This window comes from Schistocerca nitens, chromosome 4 (genome assembly GCF_023898315.1).
Source record: "Schistocerca nitens isolate TAMUIC-IGC-003100 chromosome 4, iqSchNite1.1, whole genome shotgun sequence".
Taxonomy (NCBI): domain Eukaryota; kingdom Metazoa; phylum Arthropoda; class Insecta; order Orthoptera; family Acrididae; genus Schistocerca; species Schistocerca nitens.
In genome coordinates, this window is record NC_064617.1 from 39,939,594 (window position 1) to 39,957,168 (window position 17,575).

The window sequence follows — 17,575 nt, forward strand, 5'->3', positions numbered from 1 at the left end:
TTTCCAGACGTTCCTCCAGTTTTTTGTAGGTTAATTTACCGGAATTGGTTTGTGAAGACGATGTCTGGTAATATAATCATAGACGGTTCTAGTGTTGGTGTGTGCTGGTGGAAGTCTTATACAGATCCAATTGCCATAGTACTTTTGGACGTAATCTAGGCTGGCATCCTACATTAACAGGATCGTTCCTATCCCCAGGATCTAACGAGAGGAACTTGAGGACAAAGATACAGCTGTTAGTGCGTAACCCTAACAAACTCAAATCAAAGGCAAATGAGGACGTTCAAAGTTGATTTTCAAAAATTCCCCTCCAACTTCAATGCACATTTGACTTCTCTTGGTAACACCACGTGTAGCTCTTCTGAGGTCGTCTTTGCGTTCTTTTATGAGGGCTGCACTATTCATAATCCGAACGAACAAATCGGCTCTAGGGTTTATATTTTGTATGTAGACGTCGCCTTTAACCATCCCCGCAGGCAAAAATCCAAAGAGAGAACGTCCAAGGACCTTGAAGGCCAAGAAAAGTGCCCATATCTAATGATCCATCTTCCAGGAAATGTTAGGTTTGGATAATGTGTCACCTGACGACTAGAATTTGCAGGAGCCCCGTCATGCTGGAGGAACATAGGCATTCCTGTAGCCAAATGAACCTCTTCCAATAACGCTGGAAGTAATTTTCAAGGAAGTGTAGACAACTGGGTCCTGTAAGGACCAACATACGAAGCGGAAATGCATTGAACCCAGCTGTATGTACGAAATAAAAATTGGATACATGTTATTTGGCATTTCTTCGGCAAATTTGTCTATACTACCACCTCCTACAATATTTACTATTTCTCCTGAAACATCCTGTATAATTATTTGGGTCTCGGCGGCTCATCTAAAGTTTTCAGTGCTAGACGCATGACATCGTCCGAACCCACGCGGGAATACAGTGTGGGAGCGAGCGAGTGGAATAATGGCTGGGGGGGGGGGGTTGTTCTCATAAGTTCTTACCACAAATTTACTAAATTTTAAATCCAAAATACTGCATCCCGGTTCTTACAATAGTGCAATAGGTGCGCACTGGTTAGATGTAACTGAAGAGAGACTCCAACTCGGATTGTGATTAAGGGCGAACCCCAACAACATGGCGACGAACAACTGGGAGCGGAAACTTAATGTCATCGGAACCTTGTTGAAGGCCCATGAAATGCGATCGTTAGACTGACTGCAGAATATTCAGTTTATAAATATATAGATACATAGCAAAATTTGTCATGTCGCAGCATTCTTACCGATACTGCAGGTCACTGCACATAAAATATTAACTGTAGCCTCTTGGTATGTGTGGAAACAAAATATCTTCAAAGTAGCCTTCCACACGGCGACTTTGCAGAGGAAAGACAGAGGATTTGGAATTAAAGACGTGCTATTAAACTAATACACGCCACTAAGACAGGCATCACGAAATTTCTGTTCCTCTCGTTAGATCCTGGTGATAGGAACGCTCCTGTTAATGTAGCACGCCAACCTAGATTACGTCCGAAAGTACTATGGCGATTAAAGCTGTATAAAACTTCCACCAGCACAGACCAACACTAGAACCGTCTATGGTTATATTACCAGACATTGTCTACATTGACCTACAAAAAACTGGAGGAACGTCTGGAAAAATATCAACAATAAAATTTTTGAAGTATACAAGTATTTACAAACAGTAGAAGCAGGATTGCAGCGAACTAATCACTTAACCAAGTGCAACATAGAGTATCTGCGCAATGAGTCATTCCACCTGCATAGCTGAGGGTAATATTTTTTAAGCAATTCATTGCAGAATTAATGTAATATCCGCACGATGATCTCTGAAGTCATACTGGATCATTAGCAGCCCGCGAATGTAGTACTATGTTCGTTAAGTTGGATTACTCAAGCTGAGGCCAAATAAAGTCAAGCGACGACGCCACAACGCTACATTTTTTTTTTTTTTTTGATGGCACTTAACATCTTAGGTCATCAATCCCCTAGAACTTAGGACTAGTTAAACCTAACTAACCTAACGACATCACACACATCCATGCCCGAGGCAGGATTCGAACCTGCGACCGTAGCAGTCGCGCGGCTCCGGACTACGCGCCTAGAACCGCGAGACCACCGCGGCCGGCCACAACACTATCTCTACATAAGTAGGTAGTCAGCGCTAAATTATGAGCGCCACCATTAACGTTGCTGTAAGCAGTTTGACAGCATAACACCACCACAACTACTGACAACCTGAACCATTATCATCACGCAGTTGTAACTCGCAGTGATTACAAGTTTCTCGTGTTTGTCAAGAATATCGGAAAGCGTCTCTGAAGTTCCATTTCCATTACGCCTAGGACGGAGAGAATCCTAAATATCAGTAATAGGTCACCTAGCGAAGAGAAGAGTCCACGTATTGTCTCAAGTTCTCGCAGTTTGATGTTAATGCAGTTCCAGATGTTTTCACACTAACGGGTTCTTTTGGCTATCGGAATACTCATATGGGAATTATAGAAGTGTAATTGCTAGAACGTTCAACTACCTTAATAACACCTCATTCTGGATTGAATACGACTCGGAAAGCAACGTTAATTTGACGTTTCCAACCATCTCCTGACGTCTTACTGAATGAAGTCTGAAGTGCACGCACAGTTAAGTTGCCTGCCGCAAGGATTCTGTGAAGTGTTGTGGCAGCTGGCAGTCATTGCTGAATACAGACATGTGCAAATATCCTCACTGCTCTAGGGGAACTCGTCTTTTTTGCATTTTTTCCATACCGTAATTAGCACAATAACATAAGGCTTGTTCTGCTGAAGAACTTGATGCCCACAAGTCCTTAAATAAGAACCTCCCAGCGTGAGTAATGCATGAAAGGAAACAGACTTTAGGACAAAAGAATGGACAGCTCTCTGCTTTTTGCGTTTCCGATAGCGCCTACGATAAGAATCTGGTGTTATATTATGTTTCAGAGCCGTAAACTGTTTATTTTTTTACCTCATACTAAAACAAAAGCTACGATATGGGAAGAGGAACTGACTTATATGCTTCTCAGGAACTTAAGTTTTTCGTGTTAATTTTCTCACTTCATTCTAAAACAAGGACGTTAACATGAGAAGAGGAAATGAAATATACGCTTCCAAGACATAATATTTCCTTGTGTGCTACTACTGCATACATGAAAACCCTGCAGTTAATTTTTGTATGTTGGATAAATTTTGATATCACCTCACATTCCTTTGTGAGAAGGATCCTATTTTCTTAGGATTCAAATAGAGTGGACATTTCATCACTGGTTAATATTCTCATGACTAATGACATGATACCCGTTGCAATTGCTCCATGGCACCCGTGAGTAGAGTCTCACGTTGGTTACTATAAGAACACGCAGGCAGTGATACCCGCTCTCTGCAGTCAGAGCCTAGGTGATTTCTTTCTGTTTATGGCGAAGCGTCTGCTGCAGTGTCCACGCTCAACCAACATAAACAAATCGCGGCGGCATTGGGCACTGCTGATCGCTGCGCTTGTCGCAGGCCTCGACAACAAGAGCGCACTCACTGCTAACGATACTATGGAGTTAATACATCTTACTTAACGTAATGTGCAGGACGTGGGTTGGGTGAAAATTCAGTTTGTAACTTCCCATCGCATTAACGTACTTTACGGTCATATTTGATGCAATATTTATTGCCGGTTGTCTGTCTAATGTCAATAGTATTGATTCAGATTGTGCATGAACACGAAAACTTACTCACACACACACACACACACACACACACACACACACACACACGCACGCACGCACGCACGCACGCACGCACACACTCCTTGATTCCAGTGAGGGTGACAACTACTGTGTGTTGAACAACACATGCACCAGTCAGTTCCTCAATTGGCGTCGAGTGGATGAGTTTTTTCAATTACCTTGCATTGCAAGAATTGTAAGGAGGAGCCTGAAAGTAAATGGACTTGTATCCTAAAGAGCTGCAACAAAGCAAAGCTTGACCGATTATCATATAATTGTCCACATGGGTTTTGTGGACGAGTATACTTTTAGTAGCCGCGCGGGATTAAGCACATCGGATTATTATTTTCCACAGTGTTTAAGAATTCAGGTCCTGTCATAGATAAGTGATCTATATTCAACAGTCAGATAAAGAATGTGGTTCACACAGTCTATCATATGATGACAGTCGTGGTCGGATATCCACATTAAGACTACCTGGCTGAATCCGATTAGAACGATCTGATATCGAAATGAAATTACAGAAATCGGATAATTTGAACGTCTGTATTGCAACAATGCTTCGCACATAAATTCCTATGATGGAGTAACAGGTAGCAACTGTGTAAGAAAAGGTGAGAAATATGTCTACTAGTAGCAATGTAACGTAATTATAAACCACATTTATGTGACGGAAATACTGAATCGAACAATACACATCTATTTCAGTGGTGGGAAGATACACCATATCGGATTTGCTGAGACATAATGACAATAATAATTATAATAATAATAATCGCGTGTGGCTGATAGTGGAAACCCTCCCCCATATGGGTGGCACCGAGGAAATCAAATACTAGGGGTGAATCAAATACTAACACAATCCTGAACGGCTACTCAATCCGTTGAACGCAAAATCCAGACACGTCTGAGTGAAAATCACCGCTACTCTGGTCACCGTCTGTTAGCTCAATGAGCTTGGCTGAAAATATTTGCTTTCAAAGGCTTCAACACCCTCTGGTCCTGTCCGGTCCAGGTATCACCCAAGCACAACCAATGAAACACAAGCAAACGTAAACTATGCAATCAAAGTCAACTTTATCCCAGGTGGTACACAACCCGGCTGTCGACAGGCGGCAGTTGGATTTTCGGATTCTGGGGAGTCCAGGTTAGCACGACAGAGAATATCGAAGATCTCTGGTAAATTTCCCTGCAAGCAAAAAACATGCATTTAAAAGTAAACATCGATACCTTGATCCAAACACGAAAACTAAATAATCTCACAAAAGAAATGGACCGACAAAAAATTCTCATCCTTGCACTTCAAGAACCACGACTAACTGACAATGAAACCGTGCATTAGGGAAACCATTGCATCTTCAAGAGCAGAATACAACAAAAGGTAGCGAAAGGCGTACCAATCTTCGGCATTGCATTTCTCGAACACTGATCTATCAACTCTGTCAAAGAAATCACACCGATCGAGAATCAAAAGGTTCCAATGGCTCTGAGCACTATGGGACTTAACAGTGGAGGTCATCAGTCTCCTAGAACTTAGAACTACTTATACCTAACTAATCTAAGGACATCACACAAATTCATGCCCAAGGTTGGATTCGAACCTGCGACCGTAGCAGTCGCGCGGTTCCGGACTGAAGAGCCAAGAACCGCTCGGTCAACGCGGCTGGCCCGTCAACAAGCGACTTATGACTATGGTCATTCAGAGTCCCAGTAAAACATATACACTCCTCAATGCACGTGTCCCCACCAACATCGACGGCCGGAGTGTCCGAGAGGTTATAGGCGCTACAGTCTGGAACCGCGCGACCGCTACGTCGTAGGTTCGAATCCTGCCTCGGGCATGGATGTGTGTGATGTCCTTAGGTTAGTGAGGTTTAAGTAGTTCTAAGTTCTAGGGGACTGATGACCATAGCTGTTAAGTCCCATAGTGCTCAGAGCCATTTGAACCACTTTAGGAAAGAACCAGTTCCCAAGTAACATGCTTAGTAACCAGGTGCAAGCTGCATTTGTTCGCCTTTCGAGACTTGCTGAAAGCCAGATTTTTAATTCTTTTGTAGCACAGCTACAAGCAGGCAGATAAAAACTTAATAAGGGACTCGTAAGACAACGCTCGAGCAAAATTCGTCTTGCTACTTTCAGTAACTCTTACAAGGGAACCTCCCCATCGCACCCCCTTCAGATTTAGTTATAAGTTGACACAGTGAATAGGCCTTGAGAAACTGAACACAGATCAATTGAGAAAACCGGAAGAAGTTGTGTGAAACTGTGAAAAAATAAGCAAACTATACAAACTGAGTAGTTCGTGGGAAGATAGGCAACATCAAGTACAACTGGAAAGGCAGTAGCGCTGTGGTCTCGCCGTAACGTGAGCAGCTGCGGAACGAAAGGTCCTTAGTCCAAATCTTTCATCGAGTGAAAAATTTAATTTTTTGTTTCCAATTTATGTGACAAACTCTTATGTTTTCATCACTTTTTTGAGTGATTATCACATCCACAAGAAAACCTAAATCGGGCAAGGTAGAAGAATATTTTTACCCATTCGCCAAGTGTACAAGTTAGGTGGGTCGACAACATATTCCCGTCATGTGACGCACATGCCGTCACCAGTGTCGTATAGAATATATCAGATGTGTTTTCCTGTGGAGGAATCGGTTGACCTATGACCTTGCGATCAAATGTTTTCGGTTTCCATTGGAGAGGCACGTCCTTTCGTCTTACTAATCGCACGGTTTTGCGATGCGGTCGCAAAACACAGACACTAAACTCATTACAGTGAACAGAGACGTCAATGAACGAACGGACAGATAATAACTATGCAAAAATAAAGAAAGTAAAATTTTCACTGGAGGGAAGACTTGAACCAAGGACCTCTCGTTCCGCAGCTGATCACGCTACTAAGGGACCACGTCGCTCCTGAGCTCACGTACTCCATATGTTGCTTATGTCGCCTATGAACTAATCAGTTTGTATATTTTGCTTATTTTTTCTCAGTTCCACACAACTTCTTCCTGTTTTCTCAATTGATCTGTGTTCAGGTTTTCAAGGCCTATCCACTGTGGCAACTTGTAACTAAATCTGAGGGGGGTGCGATGGGGAGGTTCCCTTGTTAGTGTCAGAGCGAAAACCTTACGGTAATGCCAGATTCATAATGCCACTTTTGTTTTCTGCCGACATTTTTGTTGTTGTTGTGAATACATAATTTTATCTATGAAATGTCACATTTTAATAATACTTACGAATGGTACAGGAAATTAAATAAATACAGATCTTTTCGAAGTGTAAAGTCTGTAATATCCTACTAATTCGTGTTAAAATAGGCTCAATCGTCTCACAGAAACTTAATGCTTTATTAAGATAGACTGCCGTCGTGATGTCTCTGTAGTAAGCTGAATTTAATTTGCATTAGTACAGTGAATATTTTAATTGCATTTGCCATTAGTTTACTAAACGCAACAGTAATTATCAAAGAGAAATTAATTAGCAGTAGAATTTTCTTTCACGATATCTAAAACGATATGACAATGCTAAAGTTGTTTACAAATTCTACGCCTGTAGAAACCTAGTCGTTCTAACGATGTCGTTAAACCAGAGTTGTTTAAACAGTATTTTCGTCTAGAAATGAATTGCCTTGACGGTTGATCGATCAAGAGTGGGAAAGGTAAAATTTTACATATATATGACGAGAGGGACAAGTGCTTGAGAGAGGACTTCCATATCAATACAAGTGCCTGAGAGACGACTTTTCTATCAATCTCCTGGATAGTTTTGTTTCTCAAATCAACATTGTGCGTTATCATGCAGTAGCACAGGTGATGTAGTTTTGTTGCTCGATTTTCTTACACTGTGACCGAAAGGTGTCTCAGTTGTTGGCAACAAATTCCAGTTGTGTTGCACACACCCTGGGGGCAGAATTCGTAGCCCAAAACACACTTTTGGATTTATCAGATGTAAAATATTATGTTCACACTACTCTTTCCTCGAGTTTACGTCTTTTGGTGGGGCTCAGCCTTTCATTTCTTCTAGGAAGTTAACGATAAAGGCATCATAACACGTCACCAGTAACAGTACTGCATAGGAATGCTTGATGAGTGACCTGATGACGTTCAATAATAGTCACTCCGTTGATTTTTGTTGTTTCGAATTAGAGCACGCAGTACTCCTACACCACACATCTGAACTTTGCCTGTTGAATGCAAATGTCGCATGATGGTAAAATGGTAATCTATCACATATATCAGCAGTCGAGACTTCCTTAATGTGGAAAATCATTCATGCCAGAACGATCTTTGTTAAAACACCAATATCTTTTTCTGGCGTATGTTTCCCAAAAGAACTCGCTCTAAACACAGTTCAAATCTTTCTAGCTGCCCCCTTTGCATTCACCCACCTGTTATACCAAAAGTAAACGTTGTGTTTCAGATGTTACACCTACTTCCACTTGGGACTCAATTTTACAATGCTTAACTGTATTTCATGATTGTCAAGTATGCAAAATCCAGTGCTTAACTGCAAGTCGATAACTAGAACTTCAAATTCGAAAATGACAGTTGATACATACACTGAAAGCGTGGCGCTGCGTTCACATGGGCGGCCCCGGATTTCAGGCGGCGGATGGCGTCTGGCGGGTGGCCGGTAGCCGCTGCAGCGCGAGGAAACGCTCTAAAGTAAGCTGTTATGATCGCGTCGCATCCACGAGCTGTCATGCGGAGTTGTTTCTGGAATACTTGTTATTGCTGGTGGGTAGAATGTTTAGCGAATTATCTTGGATGCTCAATCAGACTCATAACTTTAATCCGAAGTGTGGTAAAAAATAAGTAAAAAAATAATAAAAAAATAAACAGTTGGACTGCGAACAGGCGACCATAAGTTTAGAATGCACGAAGATTACCACTTTTTTTTTTTAACAGTAAGGAACTGAAAAGTAGTAAGTGCACTCGTTGTGACGAGTTGGGGACGCACATAACTAAAAACATGCTAATGGTTGGAAAAAAAGGCATAAAGAAAGAGAACAAAGTGCGGGGCTAAGGAAACCATGAAACAAAACTGAAGGGTGGAATCAATACCCCCATTAACCAGTGCTACATCTTGCACCGCATGGGAAACAAAAACTGCGAAAACCTTTATCACACCGGGGACAAAAAGAGGAAATGGGGCAAATACTGCTACAGAGTGTGAGGGTTCACGTCGAAACTCTCCATCTGCCGTATCATCCAGGTATGACTTCTCGTAATGACCAAGGTAGATCCCACGTTGAACCGTGTAGTGTTCTATCACCGTATTCTAATTTTAGCTTCTCTTACCCGTGATGTTCCAGCTACGTGGAGGGTCGTGGAACGCACTCCACAAATAATTGGAAAATTTTGTCGACACTTTGTGTTAGGAAGGATCTTGCAATGTCGTTCCTGCAAATACACTCCTGGAAATGGAAAAAAGAACACATTGACACCGGTGTGTCAGACCCACCATACTTGCTCCGGACACTGCGAGAGGGCTGTACAAGCAATGATCACACGCACGGCACAGCGGACACACCAGGAACCGCGGTGTTGGCCGTCGAATGGCGCCAGCTGCGCAGCATTTGTGCACCGCCGCCGTCAGTGTCAGCCAGTTTGCCGTGGCATACGGAGCTCCATCGCAGTCTTTAACACTGGTAGCATGCCGCGACAGCGTGGACGTGAACCGTATGTGCAGTTGACGGACTTTGAGCGAGGGCGTATAGTGGGCATGCGGGAGGCCTGGTGTACGTACCGCCGAATTGCTCAACACGTGGGGCGTGAGGTCTCCACAGTACATCGATGTTATCGCCAGTGGTCGGCGGAAGGTGCACGTACCCGTCGACCTGGGACCGGACCGCAGCGACGCACGGATGCACGCCAAGACCGTAGGATCCTACGCAGTGCCGTAGGGGACCGCACCGCCACTTCCCAGCAAATTAGGGACACTGTTGCTCCTGGGGTATCGGCGAGGACCATTCGCAACCGTCTCCATGAAGCTGGGCTACGGTCCCGCACACCGTTAGGCCGTCGTCCGCTCACGCCCCAACATCGTGCAGCCTGCCTCCAGTGGTGTCGCGACAGGCGTGAATGGAGGGACGAATGGAGACGTGTCGTCTTCAGCAATGAGAGTCGCTTCTGCCTTGGTGCCAATGATGGTCGTATGCGTGTTTGGCGCCGTGCAGGTGAGCGCCACAATCAGGACTGCATACGACCGAGGCACACAGGGCCAACACCCGGCATCATGGTGTGGGGAGCGATCTCCTAAACTGGCCGTACACCACTGGTGATCGTCGAGGGGACACTGAATAGTGCACGGTACATCCAAACCGTCATCGAACCCATCGTTCTACCATTCCTAGACCGGCAAGGGAACTTGCTGTTCCAACAGGACAATGCACGTCCGCATGTATCCCGTGCCACCCAACGTGCTCTAGAAGGTGTAAGTCAACTACCCTGGCCAGCAGGATCTCCGGATCTGTCCCCCATTGAGCATGTTTGGGACTGGATGAAGCGTCGTCTCACGCGGTCTGCACGTCCAGCACGAACGCTGGTCCAACTGAGGCGCCAGGTGGAAATGGCATGGCAAGCCGTTCCACAGGACTACATCCAGCATCTCTACGATCGTCTCCATGGGAGAATAGCAGCCTGCATTGCTGCGAAAGGTGGATATACACTGTAGTAGTGCCGACATTGTGCATGCTCTGTTGCCTGTGTCTATGTGCCTGTGGTTCTGTCAGTGTGATCATGCGATGTATCTGACCCCAGGAATGTGTCAATAAAGTTTCCCCTTCCTGGGACAATGAATTCACGGTGTTCTTATTTCAATTTCCAGGAGTGTAGTTCCAAAAGTCTAAAGTATCCTTAGTGCCGTCTTGAAACAAATAATGCAGTTCATGTCCACGAAGCCACGTCATTGCATTAGTTTTAGTGCGTGGGTAATACGTCTTATCCGGGAATAGGATAGTCTTGAGGTCGATATGATTCGGCGTTACTTCAAATGGTTCAAATGGCTCTGAGCGCTATGGGACGTAACACTGAGTTCGAGGTAAAAGACACCGATGTAGAAGAGCGAGGAGGGGACGTGGTGTATCGGCACAGTCCCGTAGAACTTAGAACTACTTAGCCTAACTAACCTAAGGACATCACACACATCCATGCCCAAAGCAGGCTTCGAACCTGCGACAGTAGCAGTCGCGCGGTTCCGGACTGAGCGCCTTAACCGCGAGACCACCGCGGCCGGCGATTCGGCGTTACTCAAAGGAAGTATGCTGATATTTGCCTCACTAAGTGCCACACTGCCACCGACTCACCACAGCTAAGACGGTGTTCATCGTCGTCTTGAACGCCACAGCTCGTGCACGTGGGTGAGTCTACCACGTGGATCGCACTGAGTTCGAGGTAAAAGACACCGATGTAGAAGAGCGAGGAGGGGACGTGGTGTATCGGCACAGGTGGCAGCAGGGAGGGCGGTGCTAGTTCTTCTATTAACAAACTCGTCAGACTGTCCGGATGGCGGTGCCATAGTTTGACTAATGTGCTCACAAATAAGGGGACCGCTCTGTCACTAGACCATGGGCTCACACAATCCGAGAACATCTCGGAAGTAAACAACAATTTCTCCTAACACTTCCGCATCTAACAGTGTTGCCAGATTGTGCAGATGGCCGGACTTGTCAGGGGCGGTTAGTTTTATTGGCCACGTTAAGTGAACGACTCGGACTTAGTCTCTGTGGCGGCCGGCCGGCGGTCATTTTTTACGTCTAAGACTGTTCACTTGAGATATTTCGTTTCCCATGAAATGGTGGCCGGCGATGCTGTGGCGTCTTCGAAGCGCGAGCTTCGTCAGTGCAAGATATCTCAGCACAGCTGAGCGAACGTTTTCTTCCTGCTGCTAGTCTAGTGGACAATGGCAATGCTGCAGAACAATTTTGACAACTATGTGACCATCGATTTATGTTTGTGAGTGGTTCATAATTATGTTAGTAAATTCACTCGATATTTTTATGTCCTTTAAATTACATTTGCTACATGATTCGCATTGAAGACGTAGGAAATGTATGTTATTTGGTCCAGGAAGCATGTTCCAACAGAAACTGATGCTTACATTGACATCTATGTTGCGAATTAGTCGTCTTATCCATCACATGGATAACGAGGATGCTCCGTTTTGCTACAGTTGTTTCATAGCTAACAAGGGAACCTCCCCATCGCACCCTCCCCAGATTTAGTTATAAGTTGGCACAGTGGATAGGCCTTGAAAACTGAACACAGGTCATTCGAGAAAACAGGAAGAAGTTGTGTGGACCTATGAAAAAAATAATCAAACTAAACAAACTGAGTAGTCCATGCGCATGATAAGCAACATCAAGGATAGCTTAATCTCGGGAGCGCAGTGGTCGCGTGGTTAGCGTGAGGAGCTGCAGAACGAGAGGTCGTTGGTTCAAGTATTCCCTCGGGTGAGTTGTTTGATTTTTTATTTTCAGACAATCATCACCACACGTACTGTTTATCAACAAATGTAGGAAATAATCATACCAATGTTCGACAATCGTTCGATCCCTTAAGGAACTTTCCGATGCCTTACAGTTCGGAAAATATTCATTGACATTGTTATTGAAGTCACGAGCTATATTTGCTGGATTCATATTGCCCACGCAATGCATCTCACGTATTTAATACACTCTCGTCCAAAGTAGCGAACAGTTAACTGCCAGCCAGGGAGCCTCGTTAGCAGGAATACTCTCTCTTCCGTGCGCTATAGTCGACTGACGTCATGTCTTTCGATGTTTGTTTAGGTGTAGCGTCATCATACTACGGCGCGGTTACCTCGCATCGGACGGACGGACGGACAGATAATAATTGTCTGAAAGTAAAAAATTAAACTTTTCACTCGAGGGAAGATTAGAATGAAGGACCTCTCGTTCCACAGCTCTTCACGCTAACCACGGGATCACGGCGCTCCTGAGCTCACCCTATCCTTGATGTTGCCTATCTTGCGCATGGACTACTCAGTTTGTATATTTTGCTTATTTTTTTCATAGTTCCACACAACTTCTTCCTGTTTTCTCGATTGATCTGTGTTCAGTTTTTCAAGGCCTATCCACTGTATCAACTTATTACTAAATCTGAGGGCGGTGCGATGGGGAAGTTCCCTTGTTAGTGGTATTGTGTGTTGGTGGCGTTGCCAGCTTACATACTGTGCATGTAACTCACAATAAATGCGTTGGATGCCTCCTGTGATCAGTTTACTTGAAAAACGTTTGTTGTCATCGTAATTTATGTAACTGGCTCTCCGACTTCCAATTTGACAATTTGTGGAAAAATTGTTTACCTTGTTAGTCCTAGTTACAAACATTGTCTGTCTGACAGAAAACGTAGGCATGAAGGAGTCTGTAAAAAGCAATTAATCGCTATTATAGCAAACTTTTGAATCCACATGATACTTGAATTCTCTATATTGATTCTGAGAGTTTTGTTATTTCTCTTGTTATTTACTGTCTCAATGTCATCCGTGAAAATAAAATTAAAGGCAGTTGGAATAGGTTCCTGATCTATAAACTGTGATTTAATATTCTGCGCTGCTAAATAAATTTTGAAGGTTGTATTCTTTACGTAAAACAGAGTATCGGTGTCAGTCCTAGGATTGACGATAAACTTCAGAAATACAATTACGGAAAAGTGGCATATCGATTACGGCTCCTCACCATCAACAATAGTTGTTACCCATAGTTTCATATTTGCTATTTTACCGTCGTTACCCTTTAGAGACCAACCTGATCTTTCCACAATGCCATTTTTACTTGCTTCTTAATATGTCCTATAACTACAGATTTGTTGAAAATATTAACTGTTAAATACGCTTTCCACAAATTAAAAACTTCCAGTTATTCTTCATATCTTGAAACTTACTACCGTTGACTTTCACTGAAGAAAAGATACATAATAATAAAATGAAATCAAAGATTAGAATATCGAAGCATAGTGTGAATGGTTAAAATGAAATGAACTAAAAATCATCTTCTTGTCTAAAACACTTTACTCTTCCAGAGAACTTCGGTACCTCTCAAAATTTTTTCAGCTCTGATGTTTAGCCACATGTGGAAAAATAGCGGGTCTCGTGATGCAGCACTGTTTAGCCGTCACAAAATAAAGCCTCAAAAATCAGTAAATAAAACTATTCTTGTACAGTTGCTCCGAATCGCATATACCAACCGCCCTTTGCTGCGACAAGGACTCAAAGTCTATTGGGTATTTGATGTTGCTCTGCTTTTTCGGGCCTCCTTACCTCTCCTTCTAGCCCAACCTTTGTTCTGCAATTACGTCTTCATCGGCGAGCTTCTCCTCAATATTTTTATTTTGTGCTGAACTGTTTTGTACCCTTCTTGCATACACACGAGTGTCACGTATTTTATAGAGACTGAATGAATATATAAGGTGAGTATTTCTTCTCTTATCAAATTAAATATTACATATCTTGCTGTGAATTAATTTGTTTGTCCCCATTCCACTTACTGCGTTTCCTTGAAATTATATAAAATATAAGTCTGTAAAAAAAAAATCGCGTATGGCCTCCTTTGGCTTCCACAACAGCTGGAAGTCTGTTGGGCATTGAGCCCACAACTCGAGCCACAGAACTAGGAGATTCAAGTAACTCATTCCAAGCGTCATGAATTTGCTGATTTGTCGTGCGTTGACAAATGGGTGGTTCTCACTGAAACGGCGTATCTGCTGATCCTGAGCTGCTGTTGTTTTGCGGCGACAGCCATGAGGCCACCCATTCAGGTTACCACTCTCTTCCTTTCGTCTGATCCACCTGGCTACCGTCGACTTGAGAAGACCTATAGTTCTTGCTATGCCGGCATTTGAAGATCCCTCTGCATGGAGTTCTATTATAGCGCCCTTGTCTGCCTCAGCCAGATGGGCTGAATGATTCGTCGCGGTTAATATTGGCTGCGGAAACAGCGCTGGCAGGAAACAGACTGCCTCCTCCAAGATGGCAGCCGCAACGCAGTGGCCAAGTATGTGTAACACGGAAATCGATGGCATAAAAGAGAGATCGCAAGCCCGTACCCGTGTCGATACATAGTGGAGCAACTTAGAATCTCTAATTTTTCTCAGAAGGGACTGGTCCACTCTTGTCATGTCTTATCCTGATAAATATTACATGAAATGAAATGTTTACGATTTGCGTATGCGGCAGGCCTGACGCAAGAAACATTTCTGAAATATCTTAGGCAACCTGAAGAACACTTCGTGAATTTTATCTGTAGACGGTTGCCTTATAAGAAGGAAAACGTGTTTATCCCCGCTTGCCGTGTTTCCAGGTGGCGCAGTTTACTCGGAGGCATACATAATTCTCGCCGGGCGTAAGAAGCGACTCGACGAGCGAGGGGAACTCGCCAAATGTCATAGGCTGATTGTCCCGAAACCTTGCTCAGTGAAGGAGAGGACAAAATAAGCGAACATGTGTTTCGGCTTATCTGCAGACACTCGACCGTTTCCGAGAAAACGACGGTCAAAGTTATCAACGCGCTGTTGCTCTAGTGTAGATACCTTCTGCAGCCGAGAACGCAATTGAAGCGGTGGCTCAGTGGCGACCGTCGTTCCTTCTTAACATTGATTCCCGTGTTCGAGACCATATTGGATTGTTTATTATTTTATTTTCCTGGCTCTCTATCAGAATTATCTACGAATGTTTTTTTTCTAGTTTATGTTGAAATAATGTTGTCATTACTCGACAATTAACTTTATGTGTAATTAATGAATTAAAAAAATAAGAAACGAATGAGACAAGCTGATCTAAAATCATCTGGTCTGCCTCATGTATCGTACTATCCAAATGGTTTATCAGTGTTAATCTACATTTAGATCCGATAATGGCACCTTTAGTGTGTTGTAACCGGTTATCCAGTAGACAGTATTTAAGCGATCTTGGCTTCTGAATTATTTCTACAACAGAGTGATCGCCCCACTACGCACTGTGTGTTCCCTTTTTAACTTATTTCTTTACTCAGTAAATTAACTGACGAATAACAACAGTGTTTCATCATAAATTGGAATAAACATTCGTAGATAATTTAGAGAGTGAGGGGGGAAAAAAAGGAAAAACCGGGTTTCGAACTCGCAGCGCAAAGTTCCGAAGTCGCTATGGTAGCCTCAGAGCCACCGCTTCAGTTGAATCCTTACCCGCTAAGAGGTATCTACACTATAGCAACAACGCATTGAACACTTTGACCGTCGTTTTCTCAGAAGCGGTAGAGTGTAAGCTTATTTTGTCTCCTCTTTCAATGAGCGTAGATTCAGCAAGATCGGGGTGTGACACTTGGCGTGTCCCCTCGTAAATTGCGTGCGTTGGGATTCAGTAGACAGAATGCGTCCACTTTCCTCGACTACTCATTGACATGTTTGGAAACTTGATAAGGATCTACTTATGGACTTTGCTCCTAATTTACGTTACTGTGTAGTAGACCTACTGCAACTACTTAAACCGGAAATGTTTGTTTGTTTGGATACTCCGCTTCTTAGTTGCTACATTTCGCTAAAATATTTTCCTTTGTTTCAAAACGGCGAGTTAAGATGACCACTGCAACATGCTAGGATCAGTAACAATTTAATACTTTGAAACAGTTATGTGTGGTGTACGAGGAGTGTACTGTGTTGACTGAGGAATACATTAAACACGAAAGCTGCGTCCAATAACAATAATTAACTTTCGGTTACATGACAAAACACAAGTCGAAGCACTGTCACTTCATCTCAGTACCCAGTAAAACTTAAACTGGAAAGATCGAAAACATACTTTTGTGGGGAAGGCAAACGAATGACTGCGCTTTATTGGCCGCACACTAAGAATACGCAACAGGCCAACTGAAAACACTGCCTACACTACGTTTGTCCGTCCACTGCTATAATATCCTTGACAGACGTGATTGACGGTGCACGCAAAAACGTCCAAGGAACGGTAGCACGCTTTGTAATGTCACGAAATAGGGGACAGAGGATCCCAGATTTGATAATCGAGTTGGGGTAACATTCATGAAAACATATGCGTTTTTCGTTGCCATGAGATCTTTTCACGAAATTTCAATCACCACCATCTGTTCTGAATGCCAAAACATTATTTCCTAGGGAACTTACACAGGAAGAAACCATAGTAATAATGTAATTCAAGACTCGCAAGAAAAGATTTAAATGGTCCCTTTTCCCGCACACTGTTAATGAGTAGGACGGTAGAGAAATAATCCGAACCTTCTGCCAGGCACGTAAGTCCGGATTGCAAAGAAATCCTGTTGATGTAGTCATGTAGATGTAACAACGAAATTATGTTGTAATTACGACATGTGACTATCACTTGATCTGAACATCGAAGTTGTTTACTGTTTATTTACTTTTTGTTCATTAATTTCAGCCATATACGAACACCTAGGCGCGTTAAATTGATATAGAAATAAAGTGTCATGCATGGACCAATAACAATAAATTCCCACCTACTTGTTATAGTACTGCAGTATCTGCCAGCGTCTTCAGAAGTGGATATCGCATACGACGTTCCTAGGGTGTTTATAAATGGATATTGCAGACGACTTCGAACAAAGTTCGAATGTAGCTTCGTAAAAGTTCCGTGATCAAACGATCTGAGTTGCTGGCGAATACAGTTTATCCTCACTAGACAGTATATATTATTCTCTACCGCACGGCTGCTTCAGTCGCATGCTGGAATCCTACCTCGGGCATAGATGTCTGTGATGCTCTTAGGCTAGCTAGGTTTAAGTAGTTCTAGGTCTAGGGGCTGATGACCTAAGCAGTTAGGTCGCATAGTTCTTGAAGCCATTTT